Genomic DNA, 27,035 nt, shown 5'->3' on the forward strand with positions numbered 1-27,035 from the left:
TTATCTGTAAGGATGCTGATACATAAAAGGTGTATGTTGTTTCACTGCTAGCTGAGTAATATTTTTTTTGAGTTGGTTTTAAGAAACTTGTAAAGTTCTAGTGTATTAATATAATCTGAAGGATTGCCCATGAAAAGGGAACAAATGATTGAAAAACAAAAAATAATTAGCAAAAGTATCAAAGTTAAATCAGCATAATAGTCCCACTGCTCTACTAAGGAAAGGCTAGTTGAGCAGAAATAATGAAGTTATTTAGATTTTTCTCCTTTTTTCTTATGAAAATAAGAGACAAAGTTAAAAAAAAATAGGAAGCATTTGAAAGTTGCTAAACTTTGACAATGAGTAGATGTCAATTGAGAAAGGTGAGGTCCAGAAAAAAACAGAGAAAAAAGTAACCTGTGAGATTTCAGAAATGAAAGAATTTCAACTAAAAATGTCAAAATACTTACTCATTAATATTCCTTAAGATTTTCATATCAATTGGATAATCTAGTCCATGTGTATGGACCACAAATCACTATGCACAGGATCAGTTATATTTCAGATCATATCGTGGAAATATGTTTAGGAAACAGAAATTATACATTTTAGAAGTTTGATTAAATTCATGTCATTAGTCATATATCATAAATTGATGTTGATTGAGTCCTTACTATGTTCAAGATTCAAGGTAAACGCAAATCCATATGTTTCGTGAGTATGTTTGCTTTGATCCTTATGACAGTCCTATGAAGTACGTATCACTGCTGTCTCCGAGGCCCGGGGAAGTTAAGATCCTTACCCTGCATCTCATAACTAGTATGTGAAAGCACAAAAGTTCAAACATCATAGCTCACATCCATAACTCTTCTTCAATTCTACCTTTGGCACCACTATCAGACAGAGATTTAATTGTGAATACAACTCTTAGATTCATACTAAATGTTTCATGACTTAATACATGACACAACCAACACATCTAAAGACAGAATGTCACAAAATCTTGCTTCGTTGAACAGATTCACAAGTCTAATGTAGATTTAAAATAGCATGTGTATGTTTATGAATGTTTATATATTATTTGTGTCAGCCAGAAATAGAACCAAGTATTAAGTGTCAGGACCAATGCCAAATAAATTGAAGATGTCAGAAATAGCTAAAAGCTCAGGATGAATTACAGTGATTCTTTATGGCACTCTGGGGTATTCCTAGAGGAGGTTTCCAGCCCAGCTCTCAGGCAATAAACTCCATGTAAGTCATCAAATAAATAAATGTAGCACTACATAATTTTGTGTGTGTGTATTGTCTAAAAAATGATTTCATTTCAGAGGAATAAGACTTCCACATTTGCCATCAGGTTGTAGTCTATTGCTTTATTTTTTTAAGCTAAAATGTAAACTTTTATTTAGGGAAATGTTCAAGCACAAACACATAAAAAATAGTGAATGGTTTTAAGCATGTGCTATCTTTGCAAAACAAACTAACTGTCCACTTCTAAAAACATGCATGGTTTTGTTGACAGTCAAGCCTTAAGTTTAAATCAGAGGCAGAGTATTAATAATTGCAAAAAAAAAAAAATTAACGAGATGAGCACTGGCTACTTTGTTCATGAGTCTATTTGTTTTTATAAAGAAAAGATTATGGATCAGAAAATCTTCCTCTTAAAGTTCTTTATCGAGTGAAGAAGTTAAATATTAACCATTCAACATTTCTTAGGCATACGCTGACCCTGGAGGTAAATGCAGCATTGCCTCAGAAGACAGCAGCTGCTAACTGGTCTTTATTGAATGAAAGGCTCTGAATGGCCACTCTCAGTGAATATCACGCTCAATTCTGTGAAGGACACACTGGCCAAACTGGGGTCCTACCTGGATCTCACCTGCTTCTAATATTTAGGTTGATCATTTTCACCATTTATTAGGTTTTATGTTCTAACTCTTAGTTACTTTTATTAAAATGGTTCAATGTTGAGGAATCATTTGCTGGTCCATAATACTAGAAACCATTCTGTCACAGAGTTTTAGACTACGAAAAATAATGTAGACTGGAATAGGTATTTGAAAATATGTCAATGGGCCAATCAATAAAGCATTATGTAGACGGAATACAAATAAGTCTGTTGCACAAAACTGAGGCATTCATACTTCTCCAAGGCTAAAGACTAGGTTAGTTTTTATGTCCTTCAAAAAAACTACACTTCTCCCACCCCACAATGCTACCAACACAGACAGTAAAAATAATGCCAGGCCCTTCATAGGGGACTGTCCCACATATTACTTTTTTGGCATAGATGATCTTCACGGTGTGATCTTAAACCCTTGTAAAGCATCCCTGGTGTCTCCTGCCTGCCTGTCATTTTCAAATTCAATGAAAGTCATATCACATCTCCCGGGTACCAAGCATACCTCCTCAAAACCAGGGAACTGATTAAACAGCATGGAGGATAACATCATCTCATTGGTCTCTGCTGATCAGTTATTAAGGAGGAAACTGTAGTTTGGAGCTCTTCAGGGGCCTGAGGATTTGCTGCATCTCCTTGAGTAAGAGCTGCATTTGGTGTCAGCTAGCCAGGCTGTTGTTCCCCTTGTTGCAGCCTGTCCCACAGTCTTGGCTTTTTTATTGTCTTTTTTCTTTTCGTTGTCAGCCAAAGTGCTACGCATTTTATTAAAATCTGTTTTTACATACTTGATTCTTATTGGTTTACTGTAAAATGGTACCTTATAACTTATAACCTTATAAAATGATTATCTTATAACTGTCTGAAAGCATTTGTGGAGGAGCCCAGTTTCTTAAAAGTAACAAAGGATTGCCCTTTCATCTTCATGATATTTAAAGCCACAATATCTACCATGTGCCTAAACTGGGAAAATAGGATATAGAGCGATCTCTTCATTTCTTATTTTTAAATTTTATCATTCTTGTTATCAATATAAATAATATGATTTGGGCCAATATCCACGTTTGCTTAAAAATATTCAAACAACTGGAAGCCTATGCCATCTCCAGCAGAAACTGAGAATTTGGTCTATTATTTTAAAATTGATTTCTTTGTGTCGGATGATGTTAAAGTTGTACACTTAGAGAAGTAGTCATCTTTTGCTGATTAGCTGATCTAGAATGATGGACTTTAAGTTGATCTTTTAAAGTAGTCTTATCTTTCAGAGCTGCTCTGGGTGAACAGAGGAAGATAAGGGGACTGGTGCTCAGGCCCTGGTTCCTGTGCGCAGAGGTGCACACCTGCATTGTCAGTCTAGGCTGTACACAACCGGTTCAAAGCACATGTTCTAAAAATCAGTCCAAGCAGTCAAATCTAAAGATATGAAATTTCAAGAGATGAAATTTTAAGCGAGAACATTATTTAGGACCCTGTTTCCCCTGAATTTTAATGTATTACTTAATGGAAGCTGTGTTGTCATATAGGGAATCAACTTCCATTCACGAAAAAAAAAAATGGCCCAAATTATTCTTCTAACCTCTTTTGGAAGACATATTATTCCAGCATTACAGGCTAGACACAATTTAGTCTAATCTCCAATGTCAGTGATGTGTCAGATCCTTATCTGCATTTTGTGCAAGATCAAGCAGGGAGATTAGCTAGAAAGCCTATGGATGGATGCACAGCTCACATCTGACTCTCCGTGTGCCTTTGAAGTGTGGACTTGACAGCCTCTAAGTTTTTCTGACGTAATCATAGACGATCGCATTCACTTTTGGTTTAGGGGGAGGTGAGAATTCTACCACTGAATCACCAATGCACCCCTCACTTTTGATTTAGAAGTTCTGAGCTTTGTGTTTTTCAAGGAATAGATTATTTAAAATATATTTGAATCAGCTTAGCCTGTAAATTTTTTGAAGGCTTAAAAGTGAATCTAATTGTGGCTCTTTGTGTATGTGTGTGTGCTGTATTATTTTAAGGCATAAAGGAAAAGCATGTCGAGATGGTGCAAATTTGGGGGGGAAAGGAAACCTTTGTTCTTTAATTGTAATGGTTTACAGCGGAAATCAGGGCTATGACAAGATCGTCAAAATAATGTAGTAGGGTGCTGGAACTCGCTGGGAGGTCTGTTGTTTCAGAATTGTGATCAAGAATCTGTAGTTGACAAGAGAAGGCTAGCATTTCACAATTTTAATTCAGAGGATTGCCACTTTCTAGCAATTTGCTTGAACAAATCAATCTCTTTGCTCAGTTTTCTCACCTCTTTAAAATAGTATTTGCTTCATCAGTTCATAATGAGCAATAAATGTCCTCAAATAGTAGAGTGCTCTAACCATACTTGATACATAATGTGTTCAATAAAATTTAATCTTGGCTATAATAGCTAATATTAATTTTCCTAATGTTATCACAGGGAATCAACAGATAAGACAATTGTGTTACAAATTCTGTAACACTGGAGACATATTCACTGTATCTTACATTCTCCCTGGTATTTACTACCATGTCTTAACATAATGGTGATTCCATACATTTTCCTTACAAATTGGACTCTTTTGGTTATTTAATAATCTAATATTTAAGATATAACTAATTTTCAAAAATTGTATTTCATAAAACCAAACAAAGAAACATTAGCTAGTAGCCCAGACAACAAGCTGAATAAGATGTAAAGATGTCATTATATACATGTGATTATATACAGTCAAGGATATCTACACACCTACACAAGAGTTACATGATACATATATAATTCACAAATAGTGCATCCATTGGTTTCAGGCACACATGGTATATTTGCAAAAGTTGATTTTGTATTAGGCTAAAAGAAAATTGACTCCAGATAATTAGTTAAATCCTCATTTACTGAACGTGAAGTAATACAATTGAAATTAATAAGACAATAATAGGATTCCCATATATTTAGAAGAAAAAATCAAGCTTCTGAAAAACTGATTAAGGAAAACAATCAAAGAAACTACATAAAAGGAGCTACAACTAAGAATTCCTGTGGTATACTTTGAAACTATTTTTGGAAGAAATTTATAAAGCTGTATGGTATAGCAAAACTCAGAAATGAATTTATGTATGTAAAATAAAATGAGAAAAGTGGAGGTTTGCATGCCAAGTTTGTTTTCCATAGAAGCTAGTGAAAGGAAAATCTATCTTGGCAAAAGTAGAAAGGAGAAAATTAAAGATAAAAGCAATAATTAAGAAATAGGAAGCAATTATGATGATCAACATGACCAACAATTGGTTCAAACGGAAACAAGCACTGATAAATTACATAGACATCTGGAAAACTACTCAAGTGAGACAAATGGGGCGTAAACAAATATCATGAGGAAAATAGACAGAGTCAATAGTCGTCATCATTTTAACCTCCCAAATAAAAAGAGAACTTTGTAATCATTTCTATGACTGCAAATTGGTTATTGGAACCCAATATTTACCAAAGTTGATTTAATAAAAAGTAGAAAATTTAAATAGAAGAGAAATGATTAAAACACTTAAGTAGTAGTCACCACTCATGTCCACCTACCTTCTCACCAAAAAGACACACTTAGTGTTTTAGCAGGAAGTTTTAGCAAACTATACTATTAGAGCTAATTTTGACATAAAACCACATTCCAGAGGATAGAAGGGAGAAAGCTACTTAATCCATTTTATGATCTGGTGCAACTTGGTCATCTTACCATCCAAAAGGTATAAGGTCAAGGAAAAAGAAATCAAATGTTGTCTTAGTGGTTAAGCTGATGGGGTGCTGTGTTCTGCATTGATGCACTTGAATTCAGCCTTCAGCTCCAGGTCCTGACTACAACTGCCTATTAACACAAATCCTGTAAGGGGCCAGTTGTGCTAACTCAAGTATTTAGGTTCCTATAAACCATGAGAGAAAGCTGAGCTAAATTTTTGGGTGTGGTCCAGTCCCCATTGTTAGATGTGTTTATTAAACATTTACAGATACATTTAAGCATGTATAATTTATTTATAACAATTAATCAACATTCTTTTCAGTGTGGCAGCTTGTTCTCTACATGAATATCTTCCTCAGCTCCATAACAAAGGATTATACCCGAGGTATGAATGGGAAGGCAAATGGCAAATTACCTTTGGGAGGCTCTAATATAATGCAAGCTAAATAATCAGGTATAATTTTATAACCAAGGGATTAGCAACATTTTTTCGAGCTGAAAACTATTTAAACTCTGAGAGCATCAATTGAGTGTTTCAAACAATAGGAACTCATGTATAATGCTAGCAGAAATGTAAACCTGGGGAAAGAGTTTGGCAACAGGGTTATTAAAAATGTACTCGTTTGATCCTGGTGCCACGGCCTAGCGGCCACTAAAGTCCTCACCTTGCATGCACCAGGATCCCATATGGGCGCTGGTTCTAATCCCAGCAGCCTCACTTCCAATCCAGCTCCCTGTTTGTGGCCTGGGAAAGCAGTTGAGGCCTGCCCAGAACCTTGGGACATTGCACCCACGTGGGAGACCCAGAAGAGGATCTGAGCTCCTGACTTTGGATCAGTGCAGTACTGACCGTTGCGGTCACTTGGGGAGTGAATCGTTGGACAGAAGATATTTCTCTGTGTTTCTCCTCCTCTCTGTGTATATCTGACTTTGCAATAAAAATAAATAAATCTTTTTTAAAAAGTACTCATTTTACAATCTAGCAATTCTGTCTCTTGATATATCCTAAGGGAGGCTTTTGTCATTTGTACAGAAAGAGATATTTAAGAACTGCTTGTTAGCAGCTAAAGACTGGAAATGATTTAAATACATACATATCAGTAGTTAAAAGAAGGGGCTTTTGTGTATTGATATTGATACAGCAAGCAAGTCTAATGAGTAAAAAGAAAGCAGCACATATGCACTATGATAAAAGTGATCTATCTATCCTTTGGGCCTGGTCAGCTCTATTTCCATCATTTCTATATGGAGAGAAGGAATAAAAGTGTGTTCAGGTCAGTTCACACCCAGTATAAGACAGCAGTTTCCTACAGCAATAGAGATAGTAGAAGGTGACAAAGTAAGGCTAGAAAGAAAATTTAAAACTTATCAGTAACTTGTTATTTGCCCAAAACTAACAGATTAACAGATGCCAGCACGATGGCTTACAAAACACCAGCAGGTCTTGCGAAGTGAAGGCCACTTCAGTTGTAATCCAGCTCCTTGGTAATGCATGTGAGAAAGCAGAAAGATGGCCCAAAGACTTTCTCCCTTGCCATTCCTAGGGGAGACCTGGAGGCAAGGTTCCTGGTGATCATCCACAGAATAGCCCAAGGGGATGAAGATCTCTCTTTCTCACTTTTCCTTTTCTTTTTTGTTATGCTGCTTTTCAAATTAAATAATCTTAAAAACAAACAAACAAAAAAGAGTGCCTGAGGCAATAGCCTAGTGGCTAAAGTCCAAGCTTTGCTTGCACTGGGGTACTAAACCAGCTTCTCCACTTCCCATCCAGATCCCTGCTTGTGGCCTGGAAAGCAATCCAGGATGGCCCAACGCTGTGTTAGCCTACCCCTGCGCAGGAGACCCAGAAGCAGCTCCAAGCTCCTGGCTTTGGACTGGAACTGATCTGCCATTTGCGGAGTAAACTAGAAGATCTTTTGCTCTCTATCTCTTCTTCTCTTTCTGTAAATCTGTGTTTCAAATAAAAATAGCTAAATCTTTGAAAACAAAACAAAACAAAAACCCAAAAAGTCCCAAAATCCAAAACCCATACGCACAAGTGAATAAGGCAAAATCAACATCAATAGAGTTTGGGCAATATGTTCAACTGTTAATATTTGATCATGATATTTGGAGGATACAGGGATGTTTACCTTATTAACTGCTGCCACTTTATACATTAAAATGAGTAACAAGGAAATCCGCAGTGTAAATAGCCCATATGTGTAAATGAGGGAACAGTGGCATGCGAGCTCTGCTTGGCCTGCCAACCATGAGTACACTTCTACAGAATCTATCCTAGAAGCTGGTTTTCTGTCCTTAATTTATTTCTCAGCATGAAAACTACATATAGTGGTTAGTCCAGCTAAAAGAAAGAGGAGTTCTACAGTTTGAGTAGTTGTTTATTTAACATATCATCACCATATCCTGACTAACATTTTAATGTTAAATAAAAAGAGCATTTTTATGTCAGGGTTAAACTGTAGTAATAATTATATGATTTCACTGCTGTAAGTAAAACTGTTTCCAATAATCTTATGAAGCAAGAAAACAGTCAAAAATATTTTCATATTCATGCAAATTGAATCCTTACAGACTGTGGATAAATCTGGGCCAAGCATTGTTTTTGAACACTTGTAGAGCACTTTAAGATGTTCAGTTTTCCTAACTCTGATATTTTCCTCAACTTTGTGCCTCTATGCCTGTAGATGGGTTGTTATCGATGAGCGTTAAAGTGAAATGTCCAACTCTAACAAATCGCTACCATTTTTTTCTCATCTCTCATGCTCGATTTGGTTTTTCAGGTCTAAGTAAAATGCAGAATAAAATATTCAAACCGTATGGTGTCTCAGAGTGTGTTTTGACAGCACGACAATAGTCACTCTATTTTAAAAGAAATCAAAAGGAACTGAAACAAAATCAATTTGCAATGCATTAGTGATCTTATGATTAAATTGTTCCATGTTTTACAAAATAGTATTTGATGTACTAAGCAATCTATTGTGTAATAGAAAGTGCTTTCTAAATATCACAGTGTTTTAATTAAGACTATTCTGCATTTCCTTTTATGCACATTACAGAAAATGTTATGTCCCCCATTCTTTTTTGGATAGGACTCTGTTGCGTCTTAAACATGATTATTTTCAATCTAATTGAGAGTAACATGCTTTGATGAGCCCAAATCTTAAAAATCAAGTCCTTGAAAGTTATTTTCAAAATGTGGGTTTTGTAGTCATGAGTGATGGATGAAAAATCTCAGCTTTGGAGACTCGTTCCTGGGACTGAACACTTGGTACTGTACCGCAGACAAGGCTAAGTTCCTCTTGGGGCGAGTCCAGTGTGTCTTCTGTGCTGATGTAGGGATTGTGTGAGCAGATTTATACTAGTGGACCATCTTAAAGGATGACCTGTGAAATCAGAGACTAACTTGCGGTTCAGAAGGTGAAGCCCTTGCTCTGCTAACAGTTTCCTGTGTCTCTGCTACGTCCAACTTGTCAGCCTTTATCTTACTTCAGTGATGACTCTTGGGGTGTGGATCTTCATGGAATTAGTGATTTATCACTTTCTGAGATATTCATGCCAAAACCAATCAGAGGTGGAGAGGTGAAGAGCCGGGAATGCTGCCAAGAGAATAGCTTTGTATTGTAAATAGAGTAACCAGCAAACTGTTTTTCTAATGATTTACAGTGCTCTGGGCCACAGAGAAGCCTGCCCTGTGTTAGTAATATGCTGGGACCTGCTGTGTTCCCTGGGATGCTCCTTGTATCTCAATGTTTCTGCCAAGATCAAGTTCTTTGTTTTTATGCAGGATGAACTCATTTACTGATTCATTGAGGTAATCACCTCTTTTTAAAGACCTTTTACTTATGTATTGTTGATTTACTTGAAAGTAGAGAAAGCAGGAGACAGAGACAAAATGGAGAGATATACTTCATCTGTTGCTTTACTCCACAAATACTTGCAACACTGAAAACTAGGTCAGGCCAAAGCTAGGAGCTTGAAACTTCTTCTGGCTCTCCCATGTGCATGGCAGGTACTCATGCGAACCACATCTGTTTCCTCTAAGGGTGTGCAGTAACAGGAAGTTGGAATGGGGGCAGAGGTAAGACTTCAGCTGCAACCATTTCTTCTCCGAAGTTGGAGAGAGTGAGTGAGAAGCACTACTAATGAAAATTCATATTTCACTTGTGAATGTTTGTTAGCTCCAGGAAGCAGACAAGAGACAAAGCATCCCACATCGAAGGACAATGAATGAAGTGGAGGAACAGGAGGGAGAGAGAAGGGGATAAAGGTGACAGAAACAGAGGGAGGTGGGAAGGAGGAAGGGGGAGAAACAGTGGGAACCCGAGACTCTGCTAATGCTGGTGCGCACACAGGAACACATCTAAAAGATTCCACAGCTTTGTTTTCTAGTGAGACTGGATGTTTCAGTCCTCATCATGGTTTAACTTAGGCATTTTAATCTAAGTAGTCAGACCACTTCAGTTGTTTTAACACCCGAAATCCAAATGATTGGACAGCTAAAACTACCCAACTGGGTCAACCGTTTAGCAATCCCAGGGACTTACGAGTGATTGATGTGGTACATGAAGCAGGCTCAAGCTATAATTTATGCTTTGGAGAAAGAAAGCTAACAAATTCTTTTGGGAAACCCAAGACGGATTGGATAAACTCGTGTTAAGTGATAGGACAATAATATTACATTACTGAGGGGTTAGTCTTCAGGAGTCTTCCACACATGGTAGGACAAAAGACTGCAAAATTTGGTTTGCCTTAAAGTATTCCCAGCTTTGTCTGAAACAAACAGTCTCCATAAATTGATGTTATAGTTTCAACGTGATTTGTCTGCTGAACTCATGCGAGCTCATATGTTCGTGGCCTAAAGAGGATGGAAACTTAATTTGAATATGATGTTTGCAGTCAAGATCTACAAAGTGATTAGGTCTGATGATTAGGTTTAGATAAGGAAAGTGATTTGGATTAGCCAAGGTCATTAAATTGGAGCATTATTTATTCAATCCTCGGGGCTTTCTGAACAAAGGAAAGAGGATATAGACACAGAGACACATGCAAGTTCTTCATCTCTTGCCACAAGACACGAGATGGTCAAGACTGCCAGGGATACCATGCACCAGTGAGGCGAGGCCGCCAGGGGGAGCCCTCACAACAGCCTACACTGTGCTGTTGGGACATTCAACCTCCAAAACTTTAAGCTTGGTAACCCCTTTTCTGTGTAAGTTTGCCTGCATTAAGCACTTCGTTAAAATCATGAAAGGTCAGCCAATACATTTTGGCTTGATAGGATTAGTCTTATTGCTTGGCACACAAAAAGTTAACTTATTGAGAACTCGCACAAGAGTGAGAAAAGTGAAGTATCAGCTCTAGAGAATGCAAAGCTGGACTGGAAGACACACGTTGAATGTGGCCTTTCTTCCATGTCTTTGAACCTTCTTTAATGTCCTTCCATGCTTTATTTGGATTCATGCTAGCAACAAGACCTCTAACTTATCTAACCAGCAAGGTTGACCTCACCAAGTCAAGCCAGAAAACTCAAGATTAGAGGTACAAAAAGGGAGAGAGGAGTAGGCTGCTTGTGTCCCGTAACTGAGTGTGTTAACCCTGATCACCACAGCAATAAGGATCAATGCATGGAAGATTCTGCACTATTCCAGACAGGTGCGTTATGGCCCTTCCTATGAACTGAGGCAAATGAAATCTACAAGGAAATACAGATGCTTCTAACCAACATTTACAAAGAGACATAAGCTCCGTTTCGTGGATCTGTAGGAAAAGACTGAGGGAGAGAACATGGCTTCCCTCAAATTACATGTTGAAGGTACTACTTATATGACTTACAGTCATGTCAAAGGAATCCTTGTGAATATGGGAAGTTTTGGCTCAGTTGGAAGGGTGCAAGTAAGAGTTTCTGAGCTTATTAAAGAGAGAGATATGAGGATAATTGAATAGAAATTTATATTTATGAAATAATGATTATGTTTAGTGCCACACAATGTTCTTACTAGCCACAAGTATGAAGTTGATGTAGAGAATTAGACAAACTTAGAGACCAGAACTAAGACATATTTGCATGTCATGTTAGTGTTAGATATGATGAGATTTCAATACAACACTTACTAATGTAAATGGCATCACCACTTTGTACAAAGCTTCCTGCACGTAATCATTGCAAAGAGGAGTAACCCTGCCCAAAAGATTCATGATATCTGTCTTTGTAAATTTATTCTAGTTATAACAAAATATCTGAGGGGCCAGCGTTGTGATATGGTGAATGAAACTAACACCTGTGAGGCTAGCACCATTTCGACACCAGTTCATGTACTGGTTGCTCCACTTCTGACCCAGTTCTCTCCTGGTGGCCTGAGAAAAGGAGCAGAAGATGGCCCATGTACTTGCATCTCTAACTCTGCATTGGGAGAACCAAAAGGTGTCCCAGGTTCCTGGCTTTAGGTCATCTGGGAGTGAACCAGTGGCTGGAAGATATCTATCATCCATCTCATCCTTTCTCTCTCATTCTGACTTTCAAAACAAATCTTAAAAAAACCCAGAATGGTGCAGTAGCCTGGTGCCTAAAGACCTCACCTTGCATGCTCAGGATCCTGGATGAGCACCAGTTCATATCCTGGCTGCTCCACTACCCTTAAAGCTCCCTGCTTGTGGCCCAGGAAAGCAGTCAAAGACAGCCCAAAGCCTTGGGACCCTGCACCCGTGTGGGAGACCTGAAAGAAGCTCTAGGTTACTGACTTTGATTCGGTTCATCTCTGGTGTTGCAGCCACTTGGGGAGTGAGACAGCAGATGGAAGATCTTTCTGTCTTTCCTTCTCTCTGTAAATTTGACTTCTTAATGAAAATAAAGAAATCTTTTAAAAAGCACACAAAATTGAGAGTGGGCATTTATCAAGAAAAGAGGTTTAGCTAGGTTCCTGGTTCTGAAGATTGGGAAGAGCTTGGTGCTGTTATCTTTTGGTTTCTAGTGAGGGACCTGATGTGTCTTTAACCTATGACAGAAAGTTGAAGGGTGAGGGGCACATGTGCGGATCACAAAACGTAAGGATGAATTTTGTTTTATAATAACCTGCTCTCATAGTTCGTCCAGTTACTTGTGAGTAATAAGTCAGTCACTACTGTGAGGATTAATTTGAGAAAGATACACGTCCCTCTTAAGCGACTAAAGTCTTCACCTCCCAGTGCCATCACAGAGACATTTACATTTTAACATGAGTTTCACAGGGGATAAACCATTTTCAAAGCATACCAGTAACCAAAGACTGGAAACAATTCAACGACAAAATGAATAAACAAAATCTGGTATTTCAATACAATGGAATAGTGTCCAGCAAACAACAGAAACAGGCCTCAGATACATGTGACAGCATGGATGAGCCTCCGAAAAATTATGCAAATCCCATATTTATCTTATGATTCCATTTATGTTAAGTGTTCAAAAAGGCAGATTTATGCAGGCAGAAATCAGATTTGTGGTGCTTAGGCTGGTTGTGGGGAGGTAGAGGCTGACTGAAAATGGGCTTGTGGGAAATTAGGATTTCTTAGGCAAATGAAAATTTCTAAAATTGGATTGTGGTGGTGGTTGCAAAACTTAAAGCTTACTAAAATTATTGAATGGTACACTTAAAATGAATAAATTTCATGGTGGCGAAGGCCAGTTTTGCTTCAGCACAGCAGGCAGAATATGGAAAGAAGCAGCTGTGGATATGGCTTGTTCTCTCCCTTGTTGAATCCTGAATTAATAATGACAATCATCAGACAAGGACAGAACCTGAACTGGGTGCTTCACAATCATTGTCTTTTCCAGCGTGTCCGTAGACTTCAGCTGACAGAAGCAAAGCCTCACTGATCCCATTCCCTTTAATTCCTGGAGAAACAGTCAGCACAGCAGAAGAGTAGGCATCTCACACTCCCTGAAGTTGGAACGACTGAGAGGTGATGCCCTGAGTTCAGTGGCCAGAGCAGGGGGCCAGGAGTGATTGCTCTGCTTTCAGTCCCAGCCAAAAGTAAGCTTTCGGCATTCAAGCCTTGTGTTTTGTATGAGCTGCCAACTCAGTGAAGTCTCAGAACCAAATGCTAAAGCTTGTCAGAGCCTCCGCTGGAAGCAGTTCAGGTTTCTGTGTGCGTCACTTTTTGAAGGAGACAATGCATTGATCAGACTTGGTGTGGTTTAAAACTGGACTTTTACCCTGTTAGCACTATTTTTTAAAATTAATTCATTTGAAAGAGTTACAGAGAGAGGAGAAATGAAAAGGGATCTTCCATCCACTGGTTGCCTCCCCAAATGGCTTCCATGATCAGAAGCTGAGCTGATCTGAAGCCAGGAGCTTCTTTTGGGTCGTTTGTGGGGATCAAGGCCTTGGGTCATTGTCTGCTGCTTTCCCAGGTCGTTAGCTCCCAGGTCATCCTCCCAGCTCATCAGGGAGTACAATGAATCAGCCATGGGAGTGAGCTTTGTAGAGATGGAAACATAAAGAAGGCAGAAGTAACTGGAGCTTAATGAGTGAAAGGGGTGCGGTTTGGAGGAGTCAAAAGGTGTTGAGTCTTCAGCAGTTTTGGAAGAGATGGTATTTTATTCTAGCATCAATGGGAAGCTGTTTGGAGAGACTGAATGCAGAATACCTTAAGAATATTACTTTTAGAGCACATCACAAAAGCTTTAGGAAGGCTGCCTCATACATAGTTTAACACTGTTTACTGCTTTTCACATTGAATCAGACGATAGGATGGAGGAATGAAATCCAGGCTTTAAATTTACTCATTGGTGAACACAGAGTTGCATCTGTTTTAACTATGCTGCAATGAATTTAAAACTCTGGTTCACACTTTTAAAGGAACACATCAACTAAATATTTGGATGGTATTAAAAGTAAATGTCTAGGGTCAATATTGTAGTGCACTCGGTTCCGTTGCCTCCTGCAATGCGGATATTCCATGTAAGCACTGGTTGGAGTTCTGGCCATTCCATATTTCTAATTCCAGCTCTCTGCTAATGCACCTGGGAAAGAAGCAGAGGATCACCCAAGTTCTTAGCCTCCTATACCCATGTAGGAGACTTGGAACGAGTTCCAGATTTAATGTTTCTGCCTGTTCTAACCCTGACCATTGTAGACACTTCTTGGAGTGAACCAGCAAACAGAAAGTCTCTCTCTCTCTGTAATTCTGTCATTAAAACAACAATAATAAAAAGTACACAAAGAAACATCTTTCTCTTCAATATAATCTGCTTGAAGTCTAATGGTTCCATTGACATTCAAGAGTTCCATACAAAATAGGTAACTCATTCCCTTTTAGAACAAAATAATCAGTGATTCCTAGAAAGCAATCATACGCACTTATTATCCAACAATTGACTGTCTATGGGAATGAGGCAGGTCGCAGAGGCACAAGGCAAGGCAACAGAGATTGAGTTATCTAACAAAAAGACTTGGTATTGGGATAAAACACAAAGTAATGCAAAGTGGATTTCAGTGAAATAAGATGTCATTTGACTTGGAAGAAATGGGATTATAATACTGTGAAGAGAAAATGATAAAAGGAATTTTCCAACAATCCAGTATTTTCACCTCTGAGGAAGAAATACCACGGGGGCTTCTACAAAAGCACATTTAGTATGTCTTGTATGAGCAGCTTTTAAAATCAAGGTTAGAAAGGTTCTTTTCAAGGCTTTGAGACAGACGTCTGTTCTCCTTTTTTTTCCCAAAAATTATGCCATGAGGAGGAGGGTAGAATAATCTGAAGGGTAAAAAAATAAGACCCAAGGGGTTTTCTTAAAAATGAATCTTGATATATATATAGGAATACTGCTGCCTCCAATTAAGTCAGTTAGAAGGGTGTGTCAACAATATGACTGAATTATCGATTGATTTGCGTTTAGATAAGTTGAAATAGGACTTTCATTTGTCCACTTTTTGTCCCTGTGACAAATGTCTGAGATGAGCTACATATGAAAGATGAAGATGAATTTCAGTTCATAGTTTTAAGTTCACAGTTCAACATATGAGCAGATTCACTGCTTAAGCATCTAGTGAGCATGATGGATGGCAGAACATTTACAAAGTTAAGAATCACATGGTGACCAGAAACCAGAGAGAACTAGGGAGTGAGTACAACAGTAGACAATGTCAATGTGGTTTGTCCTTAAGAAGTCCCCTAAGACTTGAATGTGATGCTGGGCGTGGGGTACCATCCAAACAGCTTAACCTCACAACCTAACCTCTTCCCAAAGACCCTACTGTTAGACACTATAGGTGGATTAAGTTTTGACCCTAATCCTTTAACCATTAACAAGACTGAGGACTAAGTCTTTAATACAGGGGTAGTGACAAATTGCAGTGGACTTGTTCAATGCAGTTTTAGGGATGCAGTTTGCTCTTTTGTATAGTTTCATGAACAGGACAGTGAATTGTCTAGTATGTCCTTTGAGGTATTTGTCTCTTTTATGATCCCATGCATGCTATATTCTGTTGTATATTCACAGTATAGCACATATGCTAGTGAGTTAATAAATGCTTATTGAAATAAATATTAAAATGAGCAAAATATGCATCTGTTCTCTTCCCTACAAAACTCAGAAATGATGAGGTTATTACGCAGAAAAGGGTAAGTCGGGCAGGACAATGATACCTTTCTCTGTATCACTGATAAACTGAGAAACTGCACAGAAAGCTGGGGAAATGCGTGATTGGGGAAAAAAATAAATGGAATTTGACTTGAGATTGTGCTTCTAGAAGGTGGAGGGACTCTTTGGGAGAGGTTAAACACAAGGATGTTGGTAGAAAGTTTGAAAAGCTGATGATGAATTGTGTGGAGTATTAGAGTATGTCTTACTTGAAGGATGGAGTGATGTACTAAAATGTAGGTGTGATGGTAGAAAACAGACTTACAAGTTGTGCAAATCATAGCATGGATATCACTTTAAACAGCTTAACATTTACGATCACCGGCTCCCCCATCCTAAATGAGAAAAGTTGATTTTCTCTATCCCTTTCTCCTTCTACATCAATATCAGTAATTTCTTACTTTTTTGGAGGACTTACTGTATGGCCTAAGCACGTTAATGCTGCTAACTTAAATCCTAGGAAAAGCACTCAGCATTTATTATTCCATTCAACTGTTAAGGGTTCTAAGGATAAAACAAATAACACAGTGCTTGACTTCAAGAGGGCTAAATGGTCTTTGCTTCTCATCCTGCATTTTGGTGAGCAGATAGTTGGAACCCAGGCTGGAGAGGCTACTCAGCCCTAGCTGAAGAGGGTCTCTGTGATCAGCGCTGTCTTCAGCCAACGCCTTTTGGTCTCTGAAGGCTGTGAAACTGAGAAATGACATATTTCCTGTTGTGATTTCCCTTAACAGAGAATGAAGCCCTTGCGGGTTGCATGTTTTTCCTTATCACCTCATCAGCTTTTTTCTGGATTAAAATTTCAGGGCAAGTTACAAATTAATCAGCCATGCCTTTGAGTCCAAACATCAGAGGGGTGTTTCAGATAATTCACAAAGTTCTCAGCAGCAAACTTTGAGACCTGCTTATTTACAAGTCAGGTCCGTTTGATTTGTCTTTTACCCAAAGTGATACAGCTGAGCCAAAGTCATTATTCTTGCCTGTGTTGCTGCTCTGCCCTTAGAAATATGGGAACATCCTTCTCAGCCTGTCACCCACCACATTCAGTTTAATAGTTGTATTTTTTATTTTCCTCTCCTTATTGAACCCAAGCTTAAAGTCCTGCTGTGTTTCTAGATGGTACCAATTAACATTAAGTTTCTACTGCTAAATGGATTTAGTTTTTGTCGCCAAATGATTATTATAAAGAAATTTCAAAATCTCAAAACATTTATATATCTCTTCCCAATTTCTCTTATTTTAGTGTTTTATCATTTTCACATGTATAAACCATTCATTAATAATAATACTACATTGAAACAAATTTCAGCACTTCAGTTTAAATATTTTCCTAGACCTAAGGTAGATTTAAAGCTAAAATACCTTGGGTCTCAAACTGTCTTAACACTTTTTTCATGTGTAATTCACAAGGAACTATAAGCTATACCAGTTATTCTGCTACTAAACTCTATTAGAGCTCAAAATTTTAAAATACTTTTAAAGTAAATCTGAAAGCTTATGATAATTAATAAATCATGTGGCAACCAAAGGCTAAAGAATGAAAATTATGATTTGGGGTTTTATTAAACATTTACCACATTCTGGAATATATCCAATGTATCAACTTGAAAGGAAAAAAAAAATGTTGTCAAACTTATATGCATGGTCCTTGACCCTAAAGACAGAGCTGGATCTTTGCTCAAAAGAAATGAAGTCACTATGGGTAGTTACATATGTTTCCACACGTGTGTCCTTGCCAGGAACAGTGAACGGCCATATGATCTAGGTTTCATTTCATTTCCTATAACCAGGAGGCAATGAGTTTTAGGGAAAACATTGGGCTCTTTCATGCTGATAGCTTGTTTATTGTCTTGTTCTATTATAAACCCCTTGAGGGTATAGACTGGTTCTGCACTTGTGGTATCTATTATTGTGCCAAGCACAGAGGAGCCACTTATGATGACATCTGGCTGTTCCTGGAATGACTCTGAGTCGGGGGATCAGTGCTTTAGTGCAGTGTCATTTTATTTTTTTTTTAAGATGTATTTTATTTTTATTGGAAAGTCAGATTTACAGAGAGAAGAAGAGAGGAATATCTTCCATCTGCTGGTTTGTTTTCTCAAATGGCCATAACCGCTGGAGCTGAACTAATCCGAAGTTAGGAATCAGGAGTTTTTTATGGGTCTCCCATGTGAGTGCAGGGTCCCAAGGTTTTGGCCCATCATCTGTTGCTTTCCCAGGCTATAAGTAGGAAACTGCTTTCCTGGGCCATAAATGAGGATTAGAACAGCTTGGATGCGAACTGGCACCCATATGGGATTCTGATGTTTGCGAGGGGAGGATTAGCTTGTTGAGCCATCATGCCAGGCCCTATCTTTTCTAAAGATTCATTTGTTTGTGTGAAAGGCACATATACCCTCACACACAGATCTTTGAATCACTGGTTCATTCCTCAGACTGCTGCAAAGGTAGTGGCTGGGCTGGGTGAAATCCAGTAGCCTGGAACTTCATCAGTGTTTTCCACTTTGGTGGCAGTGGCCCAGGTAATTGGGTTATCTTTTATTGCTTTCCCAGGCCAGGGAGCTGGATCAAAAGTGGAACAGCTGTGACTGGAGTTGGTGCACAGATGGGATGCTGGCACTACAGGTGGTAGCTTGTTTAACCTGCTGTGCTACAATGATGGTCCTAAGTTGAAGGTCTTTATACTTGCTTGATTAAAGCACCTTGCCCACTGTTTGATGCCAACTTGCTTGGATAAAGTATGTAGTTCTTTCTAGCTTCCTCTGTGTATCAAAGGATCCTAGCTGGGGCTGAGAGCCCAGCACCTGCCTTCCAGATCCGGTAAATGCGACCCAGATATCTGGTATACCAGAAGCTTGATGGGTGTGGAGTGATTCTAGGAAGGCTTTGCTATTTTCTACACCTGAAATTCCTTTGCAGAAAGTCTTGATGTATAGATTTGTCACAGCAGAGTAGAAAAAAGCCAGTTCAGGTCAGATTAAGCTGCTTTCTCTGATCCCAAATTACCAATACAACCCATATTTGTGATTGAAGTTAGGTCTAATGGTTAATCCAGTGATATGAATGCTTCTACTACATGTCAGAGCAACTGGTCTTGACTCGTGGTTCTAGCTTCTGATACCAGCTTTCTACAGAAACTGACCCTGGAAGGCAGCCATGATGGACCCAGAGGAGGGTTTCTATCATACTTCTAGGAGATCTGGATTGAGTTAGGACCCTCAGCTTCCTGTTGGTTCAACTCTGGCTATTGTCGGCATTTGTGGAGTGAGATGGATTTTGCTCTCTCCAACTGTCTATTTCTTAACTATTAACTAACTAATTAACTAAATTTAAAAAGGCAAAACTTTACAAATTAAAGCCAGTACTTTAGCCACATTTTGATGTGGTTTGATTACATGTGTATCTGATTGACTACTGTGTCTATTCTTAGGTCGGGCAGGGAGGAGGACACTGACTTCAAAGAAATGATTCTTTTCTTGTTTGGACAATGGGAGAATTTTGGAAGTTTCCATAAGGAAGGAGGTGTTAATGGGGGTGGGGGATGGGGCGAGGTTCACTTATTTTGTATTGTGGGTTTGTGGACAGTAACATTTTTATGACTAAAGCTTAGGATACGTTTTGGAACTTCAATGGAAAAAAAATCATGTAATGTCAGAACAAATGTCAGTTTGTTTATATTCTATGTAAGGAAGAACTGTGGGAAATTTTTAATCTATATGGTAAAATCCTAAAAAGATAAAGAAAATAGAGTGCTCTGAAGGAAAGTTTGGGGGGCACAGATACAAACTATAGGGGAAGGTTTGGGGGAAGGAAAAATAGGAGAAAAATGAGTGGCTAGGAGCTCTGTTGCAGAGCAAGGGAAGGCTGAAAAGAAGCAGCATGGAAAGCTGAGATGTTTCAGGGACATATTTTAGTAAAATTTAGTTGTTGACTGGAGAGGGAAGAGGGAGATGCAGAATACATTAGATTTGTTCAATATTGGAATTGGGATAATGGCATTTTTAAAATAAAATTACTGAATATAGTTCTCATAGGCAGATTTTAGGGAATAGATTTATTAACTCAGGACTCAGCGAGCTGGAAGAGTTTGCCTGTGGTCACAGACTAGGAAGTATGTATGCTCATGCTGGTGCCCAGACCAGTCCCACGCTGAACATCATGTGCTTTCCATTTGCATGGCAATCAGGTTATAGGAAAGGATGATTTCCATGTGAAGTGTGTGCAAAGATGAGGAGAAATCCAGCAGGCAACTTGGAAACATAGGTTTGGTGCTGGGAGTTATCTCTGGGAAAGTAAGTGTGTAACTGGGAGTGAGTGAGATCTTCAGGAGAATGTGCACACGGTGACCTGGGCCCTCAGCCCCTTGGGCAGTGTCCCCCAGCAGGGCCAGCATGCACCCAAGGGCTCCATCCATCAACTGTTGAAAACTGAGTCCGTCGTATCTCATTCTGTGGAGAAAAAAAAACATGTTCTGAAAGGCAAATTTATGATTAAAATGATTATGGGTGTATTTATAGTAAATAATCTTATACATTTATAGAATTATGAGAAGCACAATTAATCTATGAAATCACATCACAACCACTGATCTGATGGTGTGTTGCAATTTGGAAGTGGCCTTGCCAGTAGTGACAATTTCATTTATTTTATGTAATCACACATTAATTAGATCATTTGATGATTTATTAAATCAAAATAAGAAATATATATATATATATCCCACAACAAGTAGTATTTTAAAAGTACTCTCTTCCCTACCTTAATCAGCTGTCTGCCTGGCCACAACTGCTAGGATGGGCTTTTGTGTGTGTGCATCTTCAGGAAGAAAACTCATGTGTGGAAATCCCAACCCCTGGTATATCCCAAATGGAGCTCAGTTTTGGAAATAAATTCTTTAAAGAAGCAGTTAAGGTAATTGTGGCCATTCAGAGTGGCTGTGAATTTGATGTAAATGATGTCCTTCTAGTAAGAGAAAAATACCAGAGACTTGCATAAAAGGGCCAGCCAAATGAGATGAACTCAGAATGTTAGCTCAGGGCAGGGGCATCAGGAGAGCCCCTCCGTTCTCATAACTTGAACTTGGGATTCCAGTTACAGGAACCATGAGAAATAGGTTTGTACAGCTTAAGCCACACAGTCTGTGGTATGTTGTTATGGCCACCTTGGGAAAATATTATTCCAGGAACTTGGTAACTTTCCTTTAATGAAGAAAATGGGATGGGACCAACATGTTGGCCCAACTGGCTAATCCTTCACCTCCAAGTGCCAACATCCCATAGAGGCTCCGGTGTGAATCTCAGGGGCTCCACCTCTCACCCAGCTCTATGCTTGTGGCCTGGGAAAGTAGTCAAGGATGGCCCAAAGTCCAGCACCCATGTAGGAGACCCAGAGGAAGCTCCTGGTTCCTAGCTTTGGATCAGCTCAGCTCTGGCTGTTGTGGCCATTTGTGAGTGAATTAGTAGATGGAAGATCATTTTCTCTCTCTTCTTCTCTGAGTAAATCTGCCTTTCCAATACCTATTAAAAAAAAAAAGGAAGAAGGGGGATTTCTAGTTTGCAAAATGTGCAGCCTTTGTTTAGGTGCTGGGAAAGTAGACCAGGCCCCTAAAGTGGATAAGCTGGAAAGCAGGCTTTGTGAAGATGGGCAGTGCCATGGGTTCTGAGCAACCACTGTTTATTAACACTGATCATATAAGTATGGGACAGAAATAATATTCATGCTTAATTATGAAGTATCTTCCCTTTGGTGTGTAGAGTAAATGAATGAATAAACAGATGAATAAATAAATTTATAAGATCATTTCAAAAGACATTGTTTTTTTCTATTCTGATTTTAGAACTACAGCTGTGGTGATAGGTAAAGCATTTTAGAAATAATGAACATAGAAAATGCAAACTAGCCACTTTTATTCTTTCATAAGAACTTGTAAAGTTGCCTAAAAGCACACAGAAACAGTCCTTTAATGTTTTCTAGGAGAATAGCTTGAGGCTGTTTTCAAAGGTTCATGAGTCAAGGGCCCAGGACTACACTTCTTTACAAGTGTTTTAATCCCGTGGGTGGCAGGCTTATCATCCACAGGAGCCTCTGGAGGGGCAAGGAGAGCAAGGCAAAGGTTGTTTTTTCCTGTGTGTGTTGAAATACACATAAAGGAGAAATAGATCATACGTTGTAGGTTGATAATAGTTCAGCACTCTCGGCCAGAAAATGAACCCTATGCACATTGCACAGCTAATCTTTTTGTGGAGGCAGGAACGGGACAGAGAGATTTTTTTTCTGGCCATTTTTTTTTCTGGTATGAAATAATGCACAGTAACACAGCAACAATTAAAAGAACCTGTCAGAATTCGATCTGTGAGATTGGAAGAAAAATTGTACAATGTGACCAGGATCTAGATAAGGACCTTAATGAACCATTTCCTCCCAATTTTCCTTTTTAAAGTGAAAAAAAGATCGAAAATATGTCTAGAAACTATTGGAAGCACCTCTTTGGCGGGCCCTTTCAGATGACCTGTGAAAGGAAACTTGAAGAGAAACAGAAGATGCAAAGGAAGTCACCTTGGTTTGGTCTGATTTTGCAATGTGTAGCTGACTTGGAGAAGGAGCTTTTTAGCAGAAGAGTTCACGTTCCTGCTGAGTAGGGAACACAGTGGTGATGGATTCAGAGATGCTGAAAGTGTACCAGATGTTTGCAAAAGCCTTAGTTACAGGCTATTCACAGGCAGGCTCCTGTCCCTTGCTCGCCATTCTTGCTCCTTTTTTTGTGTGAGGCATTAATTCCTAAGGGTGTAAAATCTCACTTCCTATAGAGGTGATCTGTGAGACCCTGCAGAAAATCAGTTCCGAGGTTCTCCTTCCCATCCAGAAGGCCTGTCTGTTCTAGATTGGACTCAACGCATTTATTTACTTTCTCACATAAGTGAAAACACTGTTTCCTTACACATCAAAGTCTGTTTGAATTGGGTCACTTCATAATTTGTTTTATCAAAGAGATTTTAATTTTTTCCACATTTTAAGAATTTCCAGATTATTCCAAATTTTACGGGCCAAACTCTGCCCTCAATTATGCACATGCAACTAATTGCACATGCATAACTGAGGGCAGAGTTGGGCTTTGGAGCCAAACATCTCTGGGGTTTAAATTTTTGTTGTTGTTGGAAAAGAATAAACTCTTTTCTATAAATTAAAAAGATTTGCAATTATTGACATCATTTTTCCAAAGTTGTTTTCAAGCACTGATTAGTTAGTCCACCACACCCAGATGTGATTGTAATCAGTCTTTATTATCTTTTTCTGCAATGAGAAAGTAGGTATACAAATGAGTCTATTATTTCTTTGAAGCCACATCAACAAGATAATGATAGAGTTAGGTTAGTATTCAGCGTTCCAGCTTTGTGTGCTGTGACACTTGTTGAAGCTACTCGCTAACATTACATAGTTGTGTGATAAATTTGTTCTGTTCTTGATTACTGTCTGATTATTCAAGACAATGGTTTTATTATAGTTTTCTTAATTATGAAGATACTATAGGAGATCATTTAGGTAGTTAAAAATAAAACATATTGGAAAATCACTTGATTTCTCACCAAAACGAGAAGGACATTTTGTTGAATATTTTCCTAGGAGTCACTTTTTTCTTTGATTTTATATTGATAAAATGTTATATCTAGTATTATAACAGACTTTTTTTTGGAATGGAAATTTTGGAAATCTTACCCTGTCAAAGAATGTGGATATCCTGCATTTTAAAGCAGACATATTATTCCATTGATCCAAAAAGTTTTTGGTCAATCTTCCATTTGATGGGCACTAAAGATGTTTCAGCTTGCCTTTGCAAACAGTCCAATTACATGAGAAATACTGTGGATTGTTGCTGTAAACTTTCCATCTTGAATACTTTGTTTTATAATTAATAACTTAAACTTAGTTACTTTTCAGCTATGCTGATATCAGATCTCTATCTCCTCAGACATTTTAATCAACTTTTTTTGTGGTTCACATCCATGCAATTATATAAAAATGGAAAATGTCATGGGAATGGTAAATGGGAAAAGCATAGGTAATTGAGATCCTCAGAAAATTCTTTAGTACGTTTTGTATATAATCTCTATCACTATCCAACTTCAGTGTAACAGCAGTCTGCTAAAATTGCAGAATGTAACAGATCTTGAATTTTATTCTTTTCCTCAGTCATCTTGGGGAGATTAGAGTAAATGGTAGAATGGAAAGTTTTAATAAGCTTTACTTTGGGCAATCAATCCCTAAACACAATTTGGAGTAGAATGTATTTATGGTGAGTAGTAGATGAAAAATGCACAATAACTTAACACATTTTTGTACGATACCATTCTACTCTTTGTGACTCTCATGTATCAACTTCTAATACTATTCTACTTTTTTGTCTTCCTGAAAATTCAGATCCATCATAACTTTTCCCATCTTTCTCCCTTTTCCCTACTCAATTACATCTCTCTAGCAAATACTCTAGTCATGTCCTCCCAGCTCCCACCATAATCCAATATTTCCCTCTCTGTTCAATGATTTCAATAAACAATTTTTCAGAAAACAAAATGATTTTTTTCAATCTTAAAAATATTTCTCTTGATCCATTTTCTGCTCTAAAAGCTTACACATCTCTTGTCTCCTCTTTAGAGCCAACAAGTACTTTGTCTTCCCTAATTTTTTGGCCTTCTCTTTCAATGCAGTCTAATAAGGCATTCCCCTCATGAGTCTGTGGTATAGGATCAGTTCTATATTCTTAACTCTGTTGGTCTATCTTCAGTCTCCAGCTGGGACATTTCAGCATTGTCTGAAACCGTGATGATCCTCCCCCTCCCTTTAAAAAATGAGTCTCATTTATTTGGTTTCCAAGATCCCACAGCATCTTACCCTTTTAATTTTATTTCCATCTTCCTGGTTGTTGTTTTTCAGTCTTCTTGGCTGGATCTTCTTTCTGACTTTTTAATTTTGGAATATTACTCCTTTCTTATTTTTTTATTTGAAGTATTACTCCTTTCTCATTTTTCCCTTCTCTGTATATACCCAGCCTTAAATATCATCCATATGCTAATTGTTCCCATATTCCCCTCTCCTGAGCCATCTGCCTTCCAAACATAACATTCCTGCGTCCAATGATATCTCCACTTGGATATCAAATACCCCTTGGACTCAACATGTTCAACACTGATGTTGAATTTCTGATATTTCTCACCCATCCCAATCTTCACTAATCTCAGATCAGGGAACTCCAACCAGAAAACCATCCTCAACTACTTTGCTTCTTTCATGCCTCACAATAAGTCTTTCAAGAAATCCTACTGGCTCCAAGTTCAGAATATCTGCCAAACAGCCCATTTCTCAACACCTCTACTGAGTCATAGAATTCTTAGTATTCTTGCCCATGCCAGTGAATCAGACAAAATGAGCCATTTAAAATATGCAGCACATTGTGACCCTTCCTTGCTTAACATCCTGATGCATCAAAGTTGAAATCAACAGTGTTGGGAGTACCTGGACCTCCCATTTCCTGTCTCCTTCTTATACTACTATTCTCTTTCGTAGCTATTCTCCTGAAGTTGCAGGGAACTCTTTACTGGTCCTCAACTATCTCAAAGTCTCTTATTTTAAGGTTGTTGCTCAACAAACGGTTTTCTCCAAGATGTCTGCCGGGAAAATGCTTTCATCTCTGCAAATCTGTATCTAAATTACGTTTTCTAAATGAAGACTCTCATGTCATACTTAGTACTGTAGCCTCGTTGTACCAGAATCTGGCATTTCCTAATTCCTTATCATGCCCTTCCTCATATGTGTATACATGTGTTTCATAGCACTCATTAACTCTGAAATACTGTATTTGAGAAACAATGTGTCAATTGTTTAATTTCTCTGCTCTCATTAGACTAGAACCTTGGAAGGTTTTTTTTTTTTAAGGTTTACTTATTTTTATTGGAAAGTCAGAAAGTCAGATATACAGAGAGGAGGAGAGACAGATAGAAAGATCTTCTGTGTGATGGTTACTCCCCAAGCAGCCACAATGGCTGGAGCTGAGCCGATTAGAAGCCAGGAGCCAGGAGCTTCATCTGTGTCTCCCATGTGGTCACAAGTTCCCACAGCTTTGGCTCATCCTTCACTACTTTACCAGACCACAAGCAGGGAGGTGGATGGGAAGTGGGGCAGCTAGGATTAGAACCAGCGCCCACATGGGATCCCAGTGCATTCAAGGCGAGGACTTTAGATGCTAGGCTACTGTGCCAGACCCTGGAAGGTGTTTCTGAGGATTGAGGTGGGAGGCTCTGCTTGTTGTAAACAATAAATAAAACAAAATAAACAAAACATAAAAACCAAAGATGAATCTAGATGAAAAGGAAAAACATTGCAATTAGATGTAATATAAAATAATGTTCTTAGTTTATGAGTTTTCCTGCTCTTTAAAATAGACTGGAAAAGGAGAGAAGAAGAGGCTACAAATGATGCTGGGTTTGTGTCTTACATTAGTTAGAGATTATGTCAGTTTGGGGGTAAAAATGGAGGTTTTTTTAGGATACTAAAATGTAACATATGTGCATCTTTGGCCTATGCCATTAACTTTGAAATTTTTCAGAAAACAAAATGATTTTAAACGTTTTTGTTCAGTGATGTGAACTAGTGTGCTTTGAATTTGTTAGCTAAATGTCGAAAATACGGAATGAATGAAAATTTCCTGTGGAGGGCATTGGGATGCCAGACTCACCGTAAGAGGGCATTCCCCCTGAAAAACACCCTCTTCAACTTTATGAGGGTAGAGCACACAATGCTCCCCTCAGTA

At 38.4% G+C, this 27,035-nt stretch overlaps 1 pseudogene; it reads right to left on the bottom strand.

The window, feature by feature from the left end:
- Window positions 1–2,276: 2,276 nt before the first annotated feature.
- Window positions 2,277–26,973, bottom strand: LOC121147491 (annotated as a pseudogene).
- Between the last annotated feature and the right edge of the window lie 62 nt (window positions 26,974–27,035).

Source organism: Ochotona curzoniae, unplaced genomic scaffold (assembly GCF_017591425.1).
Source record: "Ochotona curzoniae isolate NIBS_2020 unplaced genomic scaffold, NIBS_Ocur_1.0 scaffold_4506, whole genome shotgun sequence".
Lineage (NCBI taxonomy): Eukaryota > Metazoa > Chordata > Mammalia > Lagomorpha > Ochotonidae > Ochotona > Ochotona curzoniae.